Source organism: Octopus bimaculoides, chromosome 1 (assembly GCF_046866305.1).
Source record: "Octopus bimaculoides isolate indiv1 chromosome 1, ASM4686630v1, whole genome shotgun sequence".
Lineage (NCBI taxonomy): Eukaryota > Metazoa > Mollusca > Cephalopoda > Octopoda > Octopodidae > Octopus > Octopus bimaculoides.
The window spans coordinates 56,018,589-56,024,415 of record NC_142928.1 but is presented as its reverse complement, the minus strand read 5'-3'; positions in this window follow the sequence as shown (position 1 = coordinate 56,024,415).

Below are 5,827 nucleotides of genomic sequence, written 5' to 3'. Positions count from 1 at the left end.
TAATGGTGTTTGTTTTTTTTTTATTTTATTCTTTTAAGATTTGGTTTTAATTTTTGTGATAAGCATGGCTGTATGATTAAAAAGTTTGCTTCCCAATCATGTGGTTTCAGGTTCAGTCCATCTTTAAAGCATTTTAGGCAAGTGTCTTATACTATGGCCCCTAACTGACTCATCATAAAGGGTTTTGGCAGTTGGAAACTGAAAGAAGCCTGTCATGTATAATCATGTATGTGTTCCTTGTCTTGACATTGCATGACAGTTGTAAATGAGTGTTGTTCATTTTCAATATTCTTTGAAAGCATGCCTGGCCATGGGAAAACATTGCCTTACTTGGAAACAGGTAAGGATCAGTGACAGAAAGAGCATCTTGAAGGAAATCTGCCTCAACAAATTCTGTCCCACCTATACAAGCATAGAAGAAAATGAATGTTGAAAGAACAATGATGGTAATAGGGTAGAATAGTCAATCTAAAACAACTTTGTTGATGCTTTTATCAGGAGACTATAATTGACAACTTGGAAGATTTCTTAGTCACCTCTACATCATGTTGAGTACTATTATGCTTAATTGTATACACATTCATGTAGTTTTGTTTTTAATTTATTATACTGCTTCATGAATTGTTGGATCATCTTGGCAGCCAACTAAACCAGGAAATAACACAAAATTTTCAAAGAAAAATATAGCTACCCTGATAAATAAAATGTATTTGAAATATCTCATCCAGGAAACAGAAGGTACTATTTTTCAATAATGACAGCATCAACTATCTCTGATAGATAAATATAGTTTTAGTTCCTGTAAATTTCTCCCTTGCATCAAATTATTGAACTAACTATTAGCTCATCTTTTCGGCTTAATAAAGAGGTTATTAAAAAAAGAGTTGCGATGAAAAATTAAGAACAATATTCTTTTACTTGTTTCAGTCATTTGACTGTGGCCATGCTGAAGCTCCGCCTTGAAGGGTTTTTAGCTGAACAAATTAACCCCAGGACTTATTTCTTACGCCTAGTATTTATTCTATCAATATCTTTTGCTGAACTGCTAAGTTATGGGGACGTAAACAAACCAACACTGGTTGTCAAACTGTGATGGTGTGTGGACAAACAAAGACACACACACACATAGATATATACATATACACGAGCTTCTTTCAGTTTCCGTCTACCAAATCCACTCACAAGGCTTTGGTCAGCGCAAGGCTATAGTAGAATATACTTGCCCAAGGTGCCACACACTGGGACTGAGCCTGGAACCATGTGTTTGGGAATCAAGCTTCTTACCACAGAGTCACACATGTACTTAAAAATTCTAAGAACATTTTTGTTCCATTGGATAAGACTAAAGATATGTATGAAAACCAGCAACAGAGTTTCCTCAGTGCTATAAATAAATACTTGCATTCTACATCAGTATTGAGTAGTTGTTTAAAAAATTTAGCAAATACATGTATTCACACAAAACCATGAGGTCCTGAGTCCAAGCTTACTGCATGGCATGATGAGCAAGTACCTTTACCATAGCCTAGGATTGACCCAAGCCTTGTGAATCAATTTTGTAGATGGAGTCTGTAGAAGCCTTTTGGATTGTACTTATAATTCAAAAGTCCAGCTTTATCACAAAGTGTTACGTTGATTCCACATGTGAATTATGAGAAGGACATGTGTCTGGAATACTTAGCTACTTGTTTATTCTACAAGTAAATTACCCATTTGATTGGACAGCCAGATACTCATACATCAAAATAATGGAAGAGACCATCCTATATGCATACATTCTATACCCATGTGATAAGTTCCTTGTACATAACAAAATCTTGCACTTCACATTTATTTTCATGGCCTATAGAATCTGTAATTCTTGAGTGTTGTAGCAAACAAATCAGAAATACATAAAGATAGACCTCATTAGCACCTACAGCATTTGAAAGACTAAGAGACATAGGGGCATGAACTGGAATGTACAAAAACTGAAACATTTTAACTGTGACACAAATTCAAATGTTTGCAAGTAATAATGATAGCTCATTATCTCAGAAATTCAGATAGAATACATCCCCAGAATAATTAATTTAGTCATAGACAAAACAACTATGACAGTTATTGTTGTATATGTGTCACAAACAGGATTGGTGTATGAATAGAATTAATTTTATAGGGATTTCCTGTTAACTACCTCAACAACAAATGATAGTGACATCATTATCATAGCTGCTGATTTTAATGGACATGTTAGGCAACCCCATGATGGTTCTTTGGTATACATAGAGGTTATGGGTGGGTATAGTACAGGAAATGAAGAATCAAGGCTTCTGGAGATAGTTGATAATCTATCTCCTATACAAACTTCAGAAAACCAGCCAGCCACTTGATCACTTACCAATCACATGAACTCACTGACCAGATAGATTTTATCTCCTCCAGGAGAGAAAATAGGCAGATGTTAATACTAATCCTTTCCCCGCTGAAGAATGTTCCATTCAACATAAATTAGCAACATCTGTGTGAGAACTAGACAGACACGGAGGAAAAAGGCCATTAGGAGAAGGAAGATACAAAAACTGAAAAAACGTTTAGTTGGTCACAGATTCAGAGACATTGTAGTGGATACTTATGACAGATGTAGGAAGGATAGTGATTAACTGGAAGTTTCTACAAAACAATCTACTGAGGGGTACTGACTAGATTTGTGGATGATACATGATGCAAGCAGGGCCATAAAAGACTGGATAAAAGGGAGCAGCAAAAAAATTCCAGGCATTGAGCAAAATCTGAAATTGAGGGGCATGAAATAAATTTAACAAAGATTAAAGTTTTAATAAGAAAGAATACATGGCACTACTAGAATCAGGGAAATGGCCATGTTTGATATGCAGAAGAAATATAGGTAGAAATTCCATGCAGTGTACTTTGTATAAACTATGGATGCAAAAGAGGTGAAGTAGGATCACAGACAGTCAAATAAAGATACACTGTACACCTACAAATACTTAGCAGTGATGGGTGGGTGTTATCGGAGTAAGAATGAGCTGGAAGAAGTTCAGGAAGCTCTGCTGGTAACAGATTTTCAGAGTGAAGAGTAGACTGTATGATGCTTGTATACAAACTGTAATGATTTATGATCACAAGACATGGGCCTTGAAGCAGTGAATTTTTTAATGCTAGAAAGAAATGGTATAAGTATTGAAGACTCACCTCATGATATTGAAAGCCAAACCCAAATCGTGAGTATAGTTTGATTCATGAATCCTTAAATCTCTATTTCCAGCTATCTTTCTTGTTTTTTCTCTCAAGCTAAGGCTATTGGTAAGACAAATTTTCCATTAATATCATCTTTATTCTAATACAACTGTCACTTTAATATAGAAAAGTAACATGAGTGTTGTAGATAGATTCTGGTAAAATATCAGTCGCATTGAAAAAGCTTTTATTAACGTTACGATTATATTTCTGAATTTGATATTTGTATTGTGTCACAGGAGAGCTATAAACATTCTGGATATTTTATGATTTAATGAAAGATTGCTTTCATCCTAAACACATAGGACTGTCATCTCCATCCCATGTATTCAATAACTTCTTTTGCAGGTAACATCATGATTATCTGCTGCCAGAACTCATGCATAAATATGCAGTTCCACCAAAGTAGCCTCAATATGATTGCTTAGCCTGTTAGTGAAATTGCTTGAAAATTTCATTAAGATGAGAAAGAACACCTTTGATTATAGTTAACACCATTGACAAAGTAACCTCATGACACACGTAGTCAACTGAACAATAACAAGTGACAGTTATATCATGTGACTAGTTACCAAGAATCATACTGCATGATCTGATATGTAGTACTGAATTATATGAGGTGCAATGTGACAGTTCAGACCTGTATTCTTCAAATGTCCAGCTCATTTCTATGCCTATAGATTCTGATAGTATCCACAACAAAGACTGCCAAGGTGCACTCAATAAGGAAGCAAGTTCTCCAACACTTATTGTTGATAGTGTGCATTCCAGCATTATGTATGAGGCCAATGAAGTTATTATTGTTACAGGTAATTATTTTGTGCTTGTCTAAGTTGAGTAAGGAAGATATTTTTGTAGTGATCTGATGTGTTATATGTCTTGTTGTTTGAAAGTTGTTTAACTTATATAATTTAGATATGTTTTGGCTAAATACTGAACCAGGCCATGTCTAACTTAACAGCATCACCTGATAGGATCTGTTAAGTCATTTTTAAGTTCAGTTTTGTGATATGGCTCATTCAAGTAGGGAGCTGTTGTTGACTGAGATATATCCAGGTATAAGTAGCTGGTGTAGTGTGGTGTCCCTTGAAGAAATTTGTTCAGGTTTCATTTGAAAGTGATGCAATCTTTTTCTTTGATTTCTTTTGGGATAACGTTAAATAGAGCTGGGCCTGTTGAGGAAAAGAAATTTATGTTGCAGTGAATTTATTTGTTGTGAGCCTGAATTGTGTAGGGGGTGTATGGCATATGGTCCTAGCTTTGGATGAATTCTGAATCTGATATAAAGGTTGTTTGGACTATACTGATGGTATTTTCATTCAGAGGTGTGGATTGGGAGACTTAAAAGTAGTTGTGGCAACTGTACTCCTCACATGTCCAGGGATCTTTCAATTTTAGAATTTTCGCTTCGTTGTCTATGTGAATTATTTACAATTATATATAATTCACACATCTGTTGTATTTATTGTAGAGAGATGGCTCCGAAGCAAGACTAACAGAGTTCATGATGGGTTTAATGCATTATTCATACATCATGATTGTCATTTGTTTCTATTGGACAAATATGACCTCTGTAGTTGCTTTATCTACTGTCTTTGATGTATGCTGGGAATGTAGTGGAGGTATTGTATATAACTTTTACTTTTCTAGTGTTGATTGAAAGAAGGGAATGAATTACTGTTGTTTAACCCAGTATCAATCCTGATTGAGCAGACATTTCATCAAAGGTGTTCCAGTTGTGGTCACCTGGTCTTTTTTCCTAGGTATAGGGAGCCCAGGATCACATTATCCAATGTGTCCTATTATAAGATGATAGGGTATTATTTGAGGAAAACTTGGTTTCTATGCAGGATGGTTGAGTAGAGACTCACTTGGCTCATCAGATGACAATAGATTTGATGGGTATTAGTTCCTTTTGTTTTGGAGCCAGGTGATTAATGTAGGACTAGAGTTCCTGTGAAGCAGTTTCTGGAGAATAGTGGGATGCTATTTGTAAATCAGATTGCCTGTATGATTTGTGGTGGTATGAGAAGATGAAGCTGACAGAAGATAGAAGAGGATGAATCTTTGTGGTCCATTCAAGAAATTGCAAGGTCTGGAAGTGCTCTTCTTTGACATTGGCTATTTTTTATGTAATTGCAAGTAAATTTATAGATGTTATGGTCTAAAATAATTTTTTTAATGTAAATATTAAAGATTTACTCATCATTAACAAATATATTGATACTTTATGCTTTGTCTGTGACTTCTTTCTGTACAGCCACACTTCCAGTTGTTTCAGTGATTATTTTCATTAATACTATATAAATAAGTTAATAACACATTTTGATGACCACAATTATCATCATTTTAACACATTTTTTCATACCTGTATGGGTCATATTTTCTACAGTTGGATGCCCTTCCTGTTGCCAACCCTTAAGTGTTTCCAAGGTAATATTTGCCCATGACCATACGTCTTCACAAAAGTTTGGTAATGAAGGACACTGTTTCCATAACAATGACACTCATTTATACCTATAATGCAATGTGAAGGCAAGGAGACAGTAACACACACATAAATGACAGGTTTCTTTTAGTTTCCATC